The 16,566-nt window shown below is 47.9% G+C and overlaps 1 protein-coding gene across 4 annotated transcripts in view; it reads left to right on the forward strand.

Moving 5' to 3' along the window:
- Window positions 1-12,691: 12,691 nt before the first annotated feature.
- Window positions 12,692-16,566, forward strand: part of Phc2 (polyhomeotic homolog 2) — a 98,777-nt gene continuing 94,902 nt past the window's right edge. For all 4 annotated transcript variants that reach the window (XR_015619660.1, XR_015619662.1, XM_087548703.1 and 1 more), the window contains exon 1: window positions 12,692-12,770. The gene's annotated coding sequence lies outside the window, so the exon portion shown is untranslated. The remainder of the gene's footprint in view (window positions 12,771-16,566) is intronic.

Genomic DNA, 16,566 nt, shown 5'->3' on the forward strand with positions numbered 1-16,566 from the left:
TTTGGAATTCAAGCTCAAAAGGCAGTAACATCTTCTACAATATAGATGGACTCACTCAGGACATTGTAAAAAGACAAGATGGATTTGTGACAAAGATACCCACACATTGCCTGAATTCCTGGATGGCTCCAAACCTGAGTTTTAGTGTTAATGACAAGCTGCCGTAAGAAAGAGACTTCATGGGGCCAGAGAGGTGGCTCAGCAATTAAGAGCATCGGTTGCTTTTCTAAAGGACCTGAGTTTAATTCCCAGCACCCACATGGCAGCTCACGACCATCTGTAACTCCAGTTTCAGAAGATTTGGAACCCTTGCAGAGACATGTAGGCAAAAGGACAATGCAGGAAGGAAGGGAGGAAGGGAGGGAGGGAGGGAGGGAGGGGACTCCAAAATACAAGTCTTAAATGAGATACACACTATGCTGGGTATGGTAGTATATTCCTTTAATACCAGCACTGGGGAGGCAAAGAAAGGCAGTTTTCTGCAAGTTCAAGGCCAACCTGGTCTACAGGTCTGCATAGCAAATTCCAGGACAACCAGACTTAGTAAGATTCTGTCTACACACACACACAGCGCTCTCTTGAGAAACACCACAGGCTAAGATGCCACTTAAAGTAGCTCTGTTCCCAGGGATTCATTGGATACAAAGATCTGGGTTTCCCTTGTACACTGTTGCTTCTGGCCCCAGTATATTTTCCTCATCTTCACTGTGTGTGAAGATGTGTGACTTCATTGTCAGCATCACTGGAATTTGAATAATCTAGAAAATGGGCATGTCTTTGAAGATGTTTCCAGAGAGATTAAAGTGAGGAGAAAGACTCGCCCTGCATGTGGATGGTACCATCCAGTGGTCTAACGTCTCAGACTTGATAGGAAGGCACTAGAATTCCAGCACCCATGTCTCTTGGCATCCTCCATGTGGACACAATGTGACCGGCCATGCTTCCCCTCACATCCCCATGACAGACTGTGTCCCCTCAAGTTGTGAACCGAAGCCAGGTCTTCCTTCTCTGGGCTTCTTCTTATCACGTATTTTGTCCACAATAAGGACAAGAACTAATTCAGCACATCTATAGTCCGGCCTGTGGGAGAGGAGAGAGGTGGTCAGACTGACTGGCAGTGCTTTCAAAGCTGGGAAGAGGAAGCTGCCTGATGAAGGCTGTTCTCTGTCTACCGAACCCGTTTTGCTCAGATGACCATACCTAAGAGGCAAAACGGTCACTTATAATCAGGTGGCCGCCTGCACTAAGAAGCCTCGGAAGGGACGTCCATGGATTAAAAACATGAGGAGATGATGCAGTGGCGTTCTGGAGCCAGCCCACACATACAGACTCTGACAGCAATTGTATGAATCCCCACCTTCCCATCCAGTCGGACACTCACTGATCTCAGCCTCGAAGGCAGCTGAATACTTGTCAGCACTGAGGGTAAAAGACACTGGGAGGCACTTAGCAGCAGATCCTACAGCCAGGTCACATGTTCTTGGCATATGTGCTACCTTTACCCCTCCCTCCAATCCCTGGTAAAAAGAAGCCCTACATGCCATCCTCACTGTCTCAAATTCACGAGGCTAGCCCCTCTGGTCTCTGCATCTCTTTTGCCCAAAGATTGCCTTTCCTGGGGCCAGGCGTCTGCCCTTGAACGACCCGGCTCGGTCCGGAAATGGAGTAGCTGCATCATGACCTCGAATGAAGTCAAGATTGAGGAGCTAAGTACAAAACTGTGCAATGGAGGAGCGAGGAGAGCTCTTCCTCCCATCCCTTCCAAGGGTTTAGCTCCTAGGAGACTCTCCTGGTCCAGCCCAGTTTAGTCAAAGACATTCTTATCCTGGCCGAGGAGGCAGGAGGCCTCTGGTTGTGTCTTACATGGTGAGAGTATTTGCTTATGGGCTAGGCAGGCCAGCAGTGATTTGCAGGAGATCTGAGGCCCACCCCTTAGAATCTCGGGAAGGTGGCTGAGTGACCACAGCATCCAAAAGGGAGAAAAAGAATCCAAACTTCAAAGTTTCTCAGACCTCCATCCCCCAAGCCCAGACTGGCTCCTTCTGAGCCAGATGAGCTCAGTTGAGTTCATTTGATACCATGTTTTTCCTATGTGCTGGGTCCCCGGGCCTAAAGATCTCTGCCTAGAGTCCTTCAAGGCCTCCTGTCTAAAAGCACATCTGTTCCAGGTTAACCCAAAATTTCCTCCCTCCTCTTTCACTTAGCAGCTCTGTCAGAACTTGAGGGAGCAGTCTGAGTGTCCTTCATTTCAAATGCTTAAGATAGAAGTATTTCTGGTTTTGTATTTTTTCCAATTGGGGAATATTTGCATATATAAGCTCTCTTGAAAATGGGACCCAAGTCCAAAGATAGGAATCATTTCTGTTTCATGTACAGTATATATATATATATATATATGTGTGTGTGTGTGTGTGTGTGTGTGTGTGTATGTGTGTGTGTGTGTATATATATATATATATATATATATATATATATATATATATATATTTGAAGCTTCAGAGTCCAATGTTTTTGGTATAACCGGGTTTTAAAAAAAACATTTGTTTTACTTTATATGCATGGGTGCTTTGCCTGAATGCATGTTTGTGTATTATTTGCATGCCTGGTCCCCACAGAGGCTAAAACAGTGTTAGCCCACTCAGGACAGGAGTTACAGATAGCCGTGAGGCACCATGTGGGGGCTGGGAATAAGGCTTGGGTAGAGCAGCTCTTGACCATAACTAGACTCTTGACGGTACTCATCAGGCCATGTGTGACTTGTTTCCAACATCCATATTCATATCTACTTGATGCTCAGTGTCTTAGGGTTTGAAGCCTGTGGGGTTTGGGAATCAAGAACGCCCAAACTGTATATATTTATTTGCTTCTCTCCTAATGTTCTTTATCTGTCTTTGTACCACTATGTACTCTCCCATATTGGTTCTCTTTAGTGTATATCCTCAACACTTAGCCCAGGGCTGGCCCAAAGCTGTCACACAAAACCTCATTAAGTGCATGAATGAAAGGAAAAACAGAGTAAAGTCTCTAAATCTTCTGTGCAAATAAGGAGACATTTGAAAGCAGCAGGGGCAGAACCAAATTGGAAAACATGCCAGTGTCCAGCCTTAAGCTATCCAGAGTACACTGGATATTCCAGGTTGATATTAACCCTGTAGTTACTGAAGAAACAGATATCTGAGGGATTGGGGGGGTGTCAGAGAAGGATTCGGGAGAGCATCCAGAGGCTAGGAACAGCCATCAACGGAAATACACTTAATGGCTTCTTAATCTGAGTTAAATGTCAACCCTATCTGTACCATGGTGAGAGGGGGGGTCTAGATATAGCTGACTAGATCAGAGGAGGTGCTGAAAGGGGCAACAGGCATCAAGTCTGTGGTGTGGACTAGAGACAACCCTAAAGGAAGGGATGCCCTAGGAGCTGTACTCCACATTGCTACTTATCACCCCCTCCCTAACCTCAAGAGGGACAGAAAAACCTTCACCATTGGGTTACTTACTTTTCTTGTGGCTGTGGCAAAATTACACGACAAGAAGCAACTTCAGAGAGAGAGGGTTTACTTCAGCTTACTGTGTGAACGGGTACAGTCCACTGTCGTGGTGGTTAGAAAGCGTGTGGCAGAAGCCAGTGACTACTGCTCACACTGCAGCAGTAGTCAGGAAGCAGTGCGCAAACAGGCAGTGAGGCTGGGCTAGGAAACCTCAAAACCCACCTGTCAGTCAACCCACTTCCTTCAGCAAGATCCCGCCTCCTAACTGGTCCACAACCTTTCCGAACAGTTCCACCACCGTGTAAACCTACCTGAGTAATAAAGTTAAATCCCATGCTTTCCTTTCCCAGCTGTGGCTCCCAAAAATGATGGCTCCGAGACTAATTATTTATCAGTAAATGCCTAGGTCATAAATGTTGGCTCATTCCCTGACTAACCCGTAGCTTCTTTAACCCATTTAAACTAGTTTATGTCTACCTATGTTTACCTCTCTTCAGTCCAGCAGCCTGCTTCTTTCTTCACTTCTTTCTTTGCATCCCCCTCAGCGTCTAGCTGGAATCTCAAACCTCTCCTGGTACGTTCTTTTATTCCCTCTCAGCGGCTCTCTTTATACTATCCCGCGTTCAGCTCCTTCAGGCTTACATTCATTTCCTAGGGTTGTCTCCTCCACTTTCTCTTGACTCTCTACAGACTCTCGGTCTCCTTTTATTCTCGCACTATTTCCCAGAATCCTCTGTCTTCCTGCCAGGGTCCCACCCCTACTTCCTGCCTCAGCTCATTGGCCATTGGCTTTTTTATTGACAGGTGATGCTTAGAAGTGATTCTCTTTACATGGAGGGGGTACAATTCACATTGAAAACACAAACCACCAATGCCAGGCGTGCAGAGAACGATGTCAACGCAGGAAGAATGGTGAACACTAGGCAACAGAACAACACTGATCGTGACGGAGGAGAGAAAGGCTGTGATGCTCTTGGACATTTCTCTAACTAAACAATGTTGTCTATTAACAATCCTTCCCCTGTAACCCTGGTCAAGCTCAAGACCTCAGAGACCTTTCCTCCACCCTATGTTCTTGAAATGCCTGGCTGTATTGTTTGCTTTTTTCCTTTTTTCTTTTTCTTGTCACTATACCAGACACAAATACCAGACAGAAACAGCCTAAGGGAGGAAGGATTTGTTTTGGCTCAAGGTTTTAGAGTTTGGTTGGCCCATGGTTACTTGGTCCCATGGATGTAGGTAGAACATTATGGTGGCAGGAACGTATAACGGGGACTATTCTTCCCTTCTCCACAGACAGGAAGCAGCAAGGGGATGAAGAGATGCTGGGTAAGCTGAGCACACCCTCCACCAGTGACCTTCTTCCTCACCAAGACCTCACTCTTATCTTCCTCACCACCCAGTAATACTACCATGTTGGGACTCTATCAAAGAACCGGCATGTTCACTGTGTAAGAGCCCTTAGAATCTAATGCACCCCCCCCACACACACACGTTTTGTTAATCTAGACAATTCTTTCTACAGTCAACCAGACGATGGGAGATAGTCCTCATACCAACACAAAGCTCATTTAAAGTAGAGACAGAGACTCTGGATCTGGGTAAAGACTTCTTGGTCTCCAGATTCCAGACCAAGACCCTTGAACATGCTTCTCTCTTGAACAGCTCTTGAGACATGGACAATCGGTTATGAGGGGGAAATCTCACCATCTGGGCACTCCCAGAGAAGGAGTGCCCTCCATATTTTTCTCCATGGGATGTGCACTGAGTCTCAGGATAGCCCATCCAGATCTTCTGTGACCTGAGTCCCTGATCACTGGCTTTTTTTCCTCACTGCAGACTGACTAGCTTTTTATCTCCTGTAACATGCATCATGAGAAATGTCTACAGACAACTGTTCCTCCACTCCAAAAGTAGCCAGAGCAGGCAGGAGTTTCAGAGGCCTAGAGACAGGGTAGGATGGACCCATCTTGGTTCAGAATACCAACCTTGACCCATCATCTGTTGTCTGAGCCGAAGTGCAGAGTCACGGGTGTGTTTGTTCTTTTGCCAACCCTGTAGAAACATGAAAGGGTGAAGCCATTTTTAGAGATAACAGGGTAGGCAATAGAAGGTGGCTTCTCCTCGGGACTTGCCCAATGTCAACCAACTGGAAACTGGACCACAGTACAAATGGCTTCTTCATTTGTTTGATTTTCCTCCTCACAAAACAATATAGTGATGGTTTTGCAATGAAGGTCATTGTGTCCAAGTGGCACCAGAGGTAAAACCTCTGAATCCAACCAGGGCACAGAGAGCTGAAGGCAGAGAAGAGCACCATACTTCTGGTACTGACTCCCTGCTAGAGTGTTGATGAAGAGGGTTATTGATCCTTTACAGGAGTCTGGGGGGTTGGGGGGGTGGAGGTGGTACTTACAAAACAAGTGACATATTAACAAATGATGAATGATTAAATGGATTAGTAAACAAACAACTGTATTTCCAAATCTCTTCTAGACTTCATAAAAAGAAAGACCATAGCAAACTCAAACCAAAATCATCATCATCATCGTCATTGTCATTGTCATCATCATCATCATCAACAAGAACAACAACAACCCTGGGTTGTTGTATTAAACAAACTTTGTATTGCTGTGATTAAAAACATCTGGTTTATTTTACCTCATGATTTTAATCTTTAATTCGTGGCTCTGCTGATTTGGGGCCTATTGTGATTCAGAACATCTTTGTGGCAGAGAGGGAGCAGACAGAGAAGAGACCAGTGCCCAAGCATGTTTACCCCCTAGAGGCCCTACTTCCTCTCTCTATGCCCCACCTCCCAATATGATGCCCCTCTCTGAGGGCCAAGCATGCTACCCCACGGTTAATGTGACTGTATGAACCTGAAGTCTAATGAATAGCACTGCCTGCCTGCATCCCCTGCAGAAGTAGGAGACACCAATCCAGATCAATTACAAAGAACCTCCCGGGACCTGTACGCAGAAGGCCTAACTCAGAGACCCTAATGATCTGTCTTCCCAAGGGGCTCCAGCTAACAAGCCTTCTTCCTCAGGAGATTCAGGAGTGACCATACCTGCCCCAGTTCCTGAGCTTTGATCTCACATCTGACCCTCCTCTCACCCCTGCTCTCATCTGACAACTCCTGCTGGGTTGACCCCATCTCTGACCCCTGCCTGGACTAGTTTTCAGCCTCGCTGCTCCAGGCTGATTTCTCATCTTATGACAGCTCTAGGCAGGACCATATCCACACCAGCCACAAGCATTAGGATCAAAACCCCCTCCTTTCTTACAATGAAACGGCAAAGGGTATGTTAAGATTGACAGAGCTCTGACAATGGAATTTGAGCGACTTAAGCCAAACCAAGTCCTTTCCTTTCTGTGGGAGGTAGACCAGTAACCTACAGAGACCTTTTGGCATTTATCTGGAGCTACATGAGTTCATTCACTGAATAAATGATTTGTGAGTGTGTCAGGGGGTGCTTGTCTTCATGCAGGCGGTGCAGATGCGTGTGAAGGCCGGAAGTTGACATCAGTACATCTTCCTCTATCACCTTCCAACTTTATCCTTTGAGACAGAGTCTCTTGGTGACTCTGGAGCTTCTGGTTAAAGCTAGCTTGGCTGGCCAGCAAGGCGATGACGATCTACTTCTCTCCATCTTCCTCCAGTGCTGGGTTACAAATATACCACCATGCCAGAGAGCCTAAGATCCTCTTACTTATCCAGCAAGAACTTCAACCACTGAGCTACCTCCCCAGCCCACTGAAGAAATAAGTTTCCAAGGGAAATTCCATGATGGCTTCTATAGTAACACTGGGACCAAAAAAAAAAAAAAAAAAAAAAAAAAAAAAAAAAAAAAGGATAAACAAGTCATTGTCTCCACCCACAGAAAGTTCCCCTGTGCCCAATTTAGCCTTTGCACCCAGAGATGATGTTTTCAGGGTTAGGAGATTAATTGGGTGAAAGCGTAGAAAAGATGCCAGATCACGCTCAGAGTTGGGATGTTTCTAGCTTTGTCCGTGTCTCCGAGGCCCTTCAGAGAGCGGATCAGCTGGTGGAGCCTAGGGAACTGGCTGGTGCCTTACAACACAGCGTTTAATAACTCAGATTTGTCTGAGAACTGGGTATTTGGGTCCAGAGTGGGAGGCAGACTTCTTAGCAGGTATCAACAGGGCCCAGGATTGGGGTTGGGGATATTTTGTTCTGCTCCTAGCTGTGTTCAGACTTAATGTGATACCCTAGACTGCTCCTACCCACTACCCAGACCACGCCTTCCCCGCAGAGTTTGATTGGCAGCCGTGGAGTGAACAAATAAATCTTTGCAGTCGCTCTGATCTGCTGTGGGAGTCTATGATATGGAGAAAGAATGAAGTGGGCCAAGAAGGACAGGTTGGTCCTATTCCTGAGGGACTCTGCTCACATCCTGATTGCTGCTACCGTGAACACAGACCTCTGCCACCCCCTTTCTTTCTCTTCAACCCTTTCCTTTCTTTGCTCCTTCCCTCCCCGTCTTCTCCACAGCTTGTCCCAAACATACATACATGTGGAGGGTCTCCCAAACAAAGTTATAGCCCAGTGCCTGCAAATGAGACCTTCTTCGATCGTCTAGTTACACCAGGGCTGCACTGGATTAGGATGACTGGAGGAAAATCTGAACACAGATACAGAGAGAGAATGCCACGAGAAAACAGAACCAGACATTGGATTGAGATACCGTTAGGCCAAGGAATGTCAGAAGTTGCTGGCAGTCACGGGAAACTAGAAAAGAGATTCAGGACAGATGCGTCATTGAGCATCCAGATTAAGACACTGGGATTTCAGGTTCTGGGATCCTAGATTGTGAGAAAATACATCTGTGTTGGTTTAAGCCATCCAATCTCTGATGTCTCGTTACAGTTGGAAGCTAAGGCTCCTGTGGAAATCACCCTTCTGATGCTTTTTTAATAAACTCTCCAGAGGGCTCCAGGAGGACCCCGACATCTCCCCGAACGTGCGCTGAAGAAGAGTCATCTTTGGGTACACATCAGACCTTTGAACTCTAAAAGACAAATCCCCCACAAAAAAAGGGGAACCCTTCCACATGACTGTTTAGCGGACAGAGGGTGTCATCGGATAAGAAGCCTTCCCCCTGGGACAGCCCAAGGTAAGCAGTTCCCATCACGGGACAAGGACATAAACCCCAAACCAGTTCTCCTCACAGAGAGAATAAGAGTTTATTCTGGAACCAAATAGAAGAGGTCACAGTCCATGAACATGGATTGGTGTTTTCCAAAAGAATATGGTCTACAGTGGAACTGGTTACACGGCATTTCGATAGTTACAGAATGAAGAAAAACATAAATCAAAGTGTGTACCAAACATCCTGGGGAGGTGGGCGTGGGTGGGCTGTTCCAGCAAAGTGGGAGGATTTCTGCTGTAGGTTTCAGATGCTATCTGATGACATTCTTAGCATTTGGAGTAGTGGAAGCTAATGGTCTGTGTCGTGATAGAATCGCAGCTCATGTCCGTGTCCTGGACAAACCACACCAGGTCAATACAGTCCCACGTGGAAGAGGTTTATTGAGGACAACGGAGACAGAAGGGGGAAGGAGAGAGAAAGAAGAAAAAGAGAGGAGACGGGCAGGAAGGGTCTGCCTTTTATTTAAACTGTGACATAACTACTCCCAGGTAAAGGTAGGAGCTGAACCAAATGCATGCTGGGAATGTATGGCCATTGCCATGGAACAAATGCACCGGTCCCAGGCCTGTAAGTGACATCATTGCTGGAGGTGAAGGCAGTTCCTGATACCGACAGTCTGCAATGAATACATTGTAAAGTTGTGAGCATCCTAAGATCTTAGATTAGATACCAGTGTGGGCAATGAGTGGCTTTCAAGGAGACTAAGGGACTCAAAATAGCCCAGGATAATTCGGCTCCAGTCTGCAATGTGTTAACTTTCCCTGCTCTCAGAATTTAGTCATTGGACTTTATAGACCCCTTAATACAAGTGCATCCATCTTCTCTCTTTCCTCCCTCTTCTTCATCCTTCTTGGACCTTTACATCATAAGAACGTTCTCTCATCTCTTTCCACTCACTCTGTAAATGCACGTGCCCACATGGCGTGCTCCCAATGCTGAGCACTGGTGGGTACTGGAGAGAGCAGGCAGTTGGATGGAAGGGGAACCCTCTCTCTTACACACACACACACACACACACACACACACACACACACACTCGCGTGCGCACGCACTCATACGCACACAGTGGGTTCTTAACATGAACTTGGGAATCTGATAGTCTTGGCAGGAACTCTTGATTAGCCACAGACACCATGGAGATCTTGGACAAGCTACTGTCTCTCTCTGGGCCCTTGGTCCAGCATGAGGATTAAGAGGAATGTGTATAACAGAAGGCCGGGTAAGTCCTTCATAATCTTTAGTTATTTTCATGCCTGAAGAGCTAAGTTAGAGGAGGAGGATGTAGAAGGACTAGAACCTCTGTCCTGTACAGGCCATCTCCTGCCAGACCCCATCGGGCTCAGGATGGCTCCAGAGGAGTTACTCTCCCTTCACAGATAAAGGCTCTGAGGCTCGGATCTGTAAAATAACTTGTTCTGGTTCTAACACAGCACAAGGAATATGACAGATCCAGGGTGCAAACTGAAGCTCTCTACCATGGGGTCTTTATTTCCTGGGACTCCTTTATATCCATCTTAGAGGGGACTGCGGACCAACATGAGGTGGAGAGAGGCCTAAGGCCAGTTGTTTAAGGCTACAGGTACACATACAGAATGTACATTTACTGGACTAAAGTGTCTCTGTCCAGTTATCTAATGCTTATTGGGAGTCCGACTGTCTTTCTTAATAATTCCTTTAATCCCAGCAAGAACCTGTGGCAGTGACCACTCTGTTCCCATTTTACAGATAAGGAAGTTGAGGTGCAAGGGGGTTTGAGGAACTTTCTCACTGTTGCGCTGACATTCGAGTGGAGGAATTGGGATTCGCATCCAGTTCCAGGAACACTGCCATTAACTATTGTTCTTTACTGTGATGTCTTTGGGGGATAAGGGTCCGGGGAGTTAGGGGTGACAGTAGGAATCAGAGGTTTAACACCTACAACCACATTCTGCCCTTTGGCGCTATTGCGGCTGTGTAGGAGTATGAGTAATTTGACCTTCTAGGGAGACAAGCAGGACAGAGGTTGTTTCGCCCTGGGGCTGCCTGTGTCAACAATGGCCAGTCCCTAGCCCACTTCCTGAACACTCCTTGTGCCTGGGCTTTGAGACCCTTTAAGCACAAAGAGCTCATTTCCTGTGGCCAGGAAAGACGGCCCCAGTTCCTGAGGACAGCTCATCTCCCTCATTAAGGCCCTCATAAAACTGCTTCAAGGGCCCTGACTAATGGCTGCTCTTGCTTGCCAAGCTCCTCTTGGACAAGGAGCCACTCCGGTAATTTGGTGCTAGGAGATGTGCAAGAGAGACCAGGCCCTTTGAGCCCGGGAATTATTTATGGTCCTGAGAAAAGAGAATGTCATTTGCAGAGGTAACAAGCCTCCACCAGCACAACAGGCTGTTTAATGTGCCACAGGGGATGACGGGCAACTTCTGTGTCCCACTGCCAGGAAGGGAGGAGTGATTTGGACACGTGGGTTGTCTGTCTCCTGGGAGATCCTGGGCCAGATGTGGAAATGACCATAGCTAGCAAGAATGGAGTCTTCCCCACTGGGCCAGGCATGTATTTATCACATGCCTTTCATACATTAATTCTTTAATGCCTCCAACATTCCTATCCTGTCTTGTGGTGAAGAAACTGAGGCACAAACTGAGGGTTATGGAACATGCCTCAGATCACAGAGCTGATGAGTGGCCAAGCAGCACGTTAACCCAAGTAGGTTTGCCTCTATGTCTGTGCTCTTAAGTGTCACAGTAGTCGCAGTTTCGGAGGAAATTAGATTTTAAATCAGTCTGGTGGGAAGAAATGTTCATATATTTTAAATGATCCATAAGTGTCTAGATCATTCATTTGAACCACAGGGCCTAATTCAGTAATTGGTCCATGCTACATTAAAATCGGTGGGCCACTAAGCTGAACAAGTTTGTATAGGAGTGTTTGTCCCATTAGGTGAATTACCAGTTCAACAGAGATGAAGGCAAAGGCAGAATTCTAGGGTCCCTTATCAACTGGGTGACTTTATCTTTTGTGACCTCAACACATGCCACTTGTCACAGAATATATTTCAATCTGGAGTGACAGCTCTATTAGGGAAGGTGTTCCTATGCCTAAATCTAAGTTAAATAGATTTAGTCGGATACAGTGAGGTGCCATTGGACCATAGCTTTGGAGTAAGATAAGCCAGGATTGGAATCCAAATGTTTGAAGCACTGGAGGTGTAAATATGGGTGGTTTGCTTGCCCTGCCGAAGGTTCGGTGTCTGAATCAGTAAAGTGGCTATAGCAATGGTGCAATTAAGACTTAATATAAAATTTTTGATAGCTTGAGCATACATAGATGGAGTGATTAGCTGTTTGGCCCAGGCCTCATCTGTAATTCGGACACCAGGCTTATTCCTCAGAAGCTCATCGTGGGGCAGTATAAAGTGCTCCACTGGTCATATATGAAGATTCTTTCCGTTTGTATAGTCTTTTCTTCGACTATTTGAAATTGTGATGAATGCAGGAGAGCCCTGGGCCTTAAGTTTTCATATTTCCACTTCTTCAGTGTAGTGCGGTGGTTGTGCGACTTTAGGTGTGTGGCGGAGCCTCTCTGATCATATGCTTGCCCCAGTACCAACTTAGGTTTATCATATGAACTTTATAAGGCTACCAGCGAGTTAGCTGCAGAAAAGTGTTAGGCACGTGGTTTAAGTGTTCAGAGCATTTCAGGAATCTGAATTTCCCTGGCTAGGCCGATTTGAGGTGCACTCCATATGCAGAATAGGAAAAGTACACTGGGGTCCCGGTGCGGAGCTCAGGTAGAGGGGATGCTCTCGGGGGACCGTAAGGCTCCAGAACCTCCCGGCCCCTCCTCCGCCCGCCCCTCCGTTGCCACGGCAACCGGTTCAGTCCCGGAGCAGCACTAAGGCGTGTTCAATTCAATCTCCGCCTTTCCAGAGTGAGGATTGGCTCGAGTGGGCACGTGACACGCTCCGGTATGCTAATACATGGTAATCGACCCCCAGGCTCCTCCTCCCTAGGCCACTGCGGGGCAGCCAGCAGGGTGCGCGGCAGAGAGCCGAGGGGGCGGGCTGAGGGGCGGCCCCGGGAGAACGCGGCCAGGTGGAGGAGGAGCGCGGAGGCCACCGCAGGTAACGGGCGGGCGCGTGCGCGCTGGGGCCGGCTGGCGGCGGCGGGGCGGCGCGCGGGGGACACCCGGCGCCGCGCGACGGGCTTAACCCTTTGGGCACCTAGCTGTCACGGTGCGGCGAGAGGGCCCGGCCGCGCGAGGCTGGGCAGCGCGGTGGACACCGGTTCACCGCCGACGCGGACCCGGCCGCGATGAGGACCACGGAGATCTCAGGGGTCCAGGGCTTGCGGGAGGCAGTAGGAGAGCCGCTGAAGCCCCTGAAGCCGCGCGATCTCCGGGGTGCGTGGCCTTCTAACGTGGAGAGGCCCGCCCCTGAGGCCCGTGTCCTCGAGGGGACACCGGGGTTCGGCCTGCTCTGCGGCGGCCTGACAGTCCAGCCACCCGCACTTTTGAGTCAAGCCTGGTGGGGGTTGCTGGGGATTATGCGAGATCGAGATCTTGCGTTGGGGAGCAAACTGTGGTTGTTGTTACTGGAAGAAAAATAAGAGCTCTCTCCTTCAGCAAAGCAAGTCCCAAGGTAGAGAAGGAGGGGTGCCCAAGGCAGGCACTGCCCCCGTTTTGCGACCTGACAACTATGAACAGACCCTGGGCACCAGGGTATGTTGTCATGTCCAGAAGAAGCTCCTGTTTTGCTTGAGTTTCTGGCGAATCTCTTTTAATGGTAGATTTAAATCAACTTCCTCCTCCATCTCCGCTCCTCGGTCTGCTACAGAAATGTTGTCTTCTAATTACCCCTTCCCCCAATTCACTAAGACTGGTGGCCGCATTAGGCTCCTGGTGTAATTTAGCCTTCGCCACAATGGAAATGCTAGCACGGAGATGTGCTGCTAATATCAAGCCGGCCCCAGGAGGTTTAGAGTGGAGGGGAAATGCTCCCGTCTCCAGGGTACATAGAGTAGACTAATGTGCCGTCATGGATGGAGCTTACTTTATGAGTCTCAGATCGTTTGTTCATAACAAGGGGAACCGTGCTTTCGCATGAAAAGCCCCAGCAACCAAACCGAGGTTTGCAAATGAAGTGCGAATTGTACTTGCAGGCTGCGTATTTACCAACACAACGACAAACACTTGGTATATGCCAGGCGCGCTGTTGTGTCTAGAGGATGCTATGCGGACTAAGATAATTAGCCCTTGTCCTCAGAGAGGTGGTGGAAGAGACGAACTGTTAACCCAAGTGATAGCAGAAGAACAGATGGGGATGCAGGAACGGATCTGTTAAATGTATCCAATGTCAGAGGTTCCCCGGCTTCCCAGAGAACGGGCTTCAGCAAAGTGTGAAGGATGAATAGGAGTTCTTTGGGAAGATTAGGGAGGACATCCACAGAAGGCTCAGTGAGTGCTGTGACTAAGGAAAATTCTATCTTACAGGAATAGCTCCCCCACCCCTTCTTTTTATTTGGGAATTGGCTTTATATTGCAATCCTGCCTCCTTTACTGTGTGACTTTTCAAGAGTTGGCTTACATGTAATCTTACCATGGTTGTCCAGTGGTATTTTCCCGTGTATTCCACCTCGTGGGCTTTTGTGAGCCTCACTCCTGGTCTTTGTCGCCCGAAAAAAGGTTCAACAAGTAGAAATAGAAAGGAGTGGTTTTCAACAGCCCCAAAGTAGAGAGCCTGACCCTGGGCACAATGCTAGGCACTCACAGCAGCATCCAAGGAGGGCAAACGTTAAAAAAAAGTCACTGCCCAGGCTGGAGAGATGGCTCAGTGGTTAAGAGCACTGCTCTTCCAGAGGTCCTGAGTTCGATTCCCAGCAACCACATGGTGGCTCACAACCATCTGTAATGGGATCTGATGCCCTCTTCTGCTGTGTCTGAAGACAGCTACAGTGTACTCATATACATACATACATACATCTAAAAAAAAAATGAAAGTCACTGCTTGGAGAAGCATGGTGGATATTGAACCTGCGAATCCCAGAGAAATGAGATCAGGAACTAGAGGGTGAATGAAGGAAGGTTTGCAGGGCGGGTAGCGCTGGTGCACACCTTTGATCCCAGCACTTGTGAGGCAGAGGCAAGCAGATCTCTGAGTACAAAGTCAGTCTGGTCTACAGAGTTAGTTCCAGGATAGCCAGGGCTACACTGAGAAACCTTGTCTCAAAAAAAAAAAAAAAAATGAAAGAAAGGAAAGGAAGGGAGAGAGGAAGGGAGGGGAGGAGGGAGGGAGGGATTGCAGTCAGGGAGGTTACACACACCTGTAATCCTAACACAAGCAACTGGGTGAGGCAGTTCCAAGCCAGCCTGGGCTACATATAGAGTTTTAGGTGAGTCTGAACAACTTGTGAGTTCCAGGCAGATTATAAATCATGCAAACAGGCCGGAACCTGCTGTTCATGGTGCCAGCCGTGTACAACAGCAGTGACTAACTGCTTCAAGTGTGTGTGTAGAACAGAACCCGCCCATCTCCTGTGTGGACTATTTCCTTGGTTGTCACCTTTCTGTCCTCCTTTCTCTCTCTTGTCCTTTCCTCCCGTTAGTCCCAGTTCCACCTATGATTTGCTTCTGTAGTTTCTCAAACTAAGATCCAGCTATCAGAGCAGAGCAATCACACCCTTCTCCGTAGTACCTATGTCCAGAACTGCAACTCTCTGTTACTTCACCCGCTCCCAGCTCGCCAGCCTGATTTTACTTCTTGGTCATTATGAAACAGCGCAAGGATGAGTCCAGACCTGTAGGGTGGATCTCATCCCCAGAACTCAATGCACGTTAGAATCAGATAAAGACCCTTTTGCATCACTTAACCCCAAATTTCCTTTGTGTGCTTGGGGAAGGGTATGCATGTACAATGTGTGTGTGCATGCACATGCCACAGCATACGGAGGGCAGAGGACCACCTCAGCTGTTGATCTTCACCTTCCACCATTTTTGAGACAGGGCTTCGTTGCTTCTGTGTGGGTCAGGCTAGCTGACCTGTGAGCTTCTGGGAATTCTCCTGTCTCCACTTTCCGTCCTGCTGCAACAGCACCTGGGTTGCTGACACTGGGCCCTCACATTTGCATAGCAAGTACTTTACCCACAGACCTGTCATTTCTTTCGAGAATTAATTGTAGCGAGTTTTTGATCTCAACGATGAAGCCAGGTAAAGGAGGTGACGCCGGTGGTCTCGAATGTGCTCCGGGCAAGCAGACAAGTCTGTCAGTGCTGTGAACTCCGAGGTGGCATTAGAGCCACCGTCTCAGTCAACACAGTCACACATAGTTTCTATGCAAACACTGTGTGGCTTTTGTGCTTTGGTGGAGACGGGAAACGAGGAAGGGGGTTTGGATTGAGGTATTCTCAGCTTAGAAAGATCCGGATCCTAGTTCTATTGTCACTGTCCTCCTGGTTTGAGGCAAACTCTCTGACTTTGGTTTCTACTGGCTTCATATGTAAATGGACTCCAAAAGTAAGTCAGTTCAGCACCTAAATGGATCTGTAAATCATTACATTGATTAAGAAAGGAAAGCATCCGGCACTGTGATTCCCAAGGAAGAACTGTTCCGGGCCTTGTGTAATCCCAACTCAGGAATAGGAGTTCAAGGTCATCCTCAGCTAAGTAGTGACTTTGAGGCCAGCCCCTCTCTCAAAACGCAAAGCAAGGGCAGAGAGATGGCTTAGTGGGTAAAAGGTCTCGCCCTGCAAGCCTGACAGACCGCTGGAACTCGCTAAATGCTGCATGTACAGACATCATGCCTGCCATCCCCTCCTTCCCTCTATGGAGGTGGGAGGAGGAGTCTGGAGAATGAGCTGGAAAGTCAGGACAGTGCAGAGGAAGTAAGAACTCACACCTCAACAAGGCGATAAGAACCGAGTCC

This window comes from Rattus norvegicus, chromosome 5 (genome assembly GCF_021556685.1).
Source record: "Rattus norvegicus strain SHRSP/BbbUtx chromosome 5, alternate assembly SHRSP_T2T, whole genome shotgun sequence".
Lineage (NCBI taxonomy): Eukaryota > Metazoa > Chordata > Mammalia > Rodentia > Muridae > Rattus > Rattus norvegicus.